The sequence below is a fragment of the Lipotes vexillifer genome, unplaced genomic scaffold, assembly GCF_000442215.2.
Source record: "Lipotes vexillifer unplaced genomic scaffold, Lipotes_vexillifer_v1.1 scaffold847, whole genome shotgun sequence".
NCBI classification, from domain to species: Eukaryota; Metazoa; Chordata; class Mammalia; order Artiodactyla; family Lipotidae; genus Lipotes; species Lipotes vexillifer.
The window spans coordinates 2,382,575-2,383,929 of record NW_006778821.1 but is presented as its reverse complement, the minus strand read 5'-3'; the positions used below and the strand labels follow the sequence as shown (position 1 = coordinate 2,383,929).

The following is a 1,355-nucleotide window of genomic DNA, read 5'->3' as shown; positions in this document are numbered from 1 at the left end:
GGCAGCAGACGGCGAGGGAGGCGAGCGATCGCGGCGCCGCGAGCGGGTTGCGGGCAGCGGGGGACGGCAAACTTTGCTGTTCGCCGCGCTTCCCCGGCCCGGCCCCTTCTCCCATCGCCAACGTCGCCACCCCACTTTCCTCCAACCCCGCACACCTCTCCCCACCCACCCCACCTCCCGTCGCTCCTCCTCGCCGCCTCGACTCTGCTCCGGGGAAAACTTCAAAGCGCCGGACCGCAGGCTCCCTGCTTACTCCCCGGCCGGGGATTTCAGGTCAGTGCCCGGAACACCTTTCCCCGGGGAGGCCGCGCGGGCTGGCGGGCGTGCGTGCGGCGGGCTGCAGTCGGCCCCCTCCCTCGGGGCCCAGAGTAGCGGCGGGTGGCTCCTCTGACTCTCTCGCGTACCCCTCGAAGCTTGTGCCTCGCGCTTCACTTTGGTTGCTTTGCTCGCTTTCGTTTTTATTTCCTAGCTGTAAGTTATTAAAAATGCAGCCAACCTAAGCGGCCCGGCGTGGGCTTCGGGGAGTGAGGGGCGCGGCGGGGGGGCCCTGGGGGCTGGGAGGAGAGCAGGGAGTTCGCGGAGTGGAAGTTTGCAGGCAGTGTGTGCCTGTGTGCGCGGGAGCGCGGTCGTCGCTGAGCGCCGCGAGTCGGGCGGGGGGGGCGGGGGGTGAGCTGCGCTGGAAGCTGGGAAGCTCGGCTCGGCGTTAGCTCGCTAGCAGGAAGGGGAGGGCGGCGGGTTCCCGTCTGCTTTCTTTTTCGACTCGGGAAAGAACTGTAAAAACCCCCAGCCGCTGCTGCCTCGTCTCGCCTCTCCGGGGGCAGCTCGTTCTTGCTCGTGGAACGACGGCGTGTGCGTGCGCGAGGGTGTGTGTGGCGGGGGGCCCGGGCCGAGCTCGACCTGCCGCCGATGCCGCGCGACTCGGGAGGGGAGTCCCGGTTTTTTGTTTTTTTGTTTTTTGTTTTTGGCTTGCTCCAAAGCGTGAATCACGTGGATTAAAAAAAAAAATACTAGGAAATCGAGCAGAGCGAGGGGTTCCGACTCGGCCCGCCCGCCAGCCAGCCAGTCAGGTCAGACGCTTTGTTTTGTAAATGTTCTTTTAAAATTTTAATCTGCCACCCTGGTCCACCCCCACCCTCCCCGCGACGTCGTGGGGTTGGTTTTAAGTTGTGAGACCCCAGGAGTGGGGGTAGATCGTGCGGGGGCGGCGGCCGGCGGGGGGGCGAGACCTGGGTCCTCCTCTGGGCAGCGAGGAGTCTGGTGGAAAGCCCTGTAGGGCGTGTGCGAGTCTGCGGCCGGAGGAAGTTGGTCCCACTCGGAGGGCGTGCGGCGCAGAGGCTGAGGGCGAAGAGGAACTT

At 65.6% G+C, this 1,355-nt stretch overlaps 1 protein-coding gene across 1 annotated transcript in view; it reads left to right on the top strand.

The window, feature by feature from the left end:
• Positions 1-15: 15 nt before the first annotated feature.
• Positions 16-1,355, top strand: part of BCOR (BCL6 corepressor) — a 46,549-nt gene continuing 45,209 nt past the window's right edge. Inside the window, 1 exon segment of the mRNA XM_007451980.1 lies at positions 16-273. The gene's annotated coding sequence lies outside the window, so the exon portion shown is untranslated.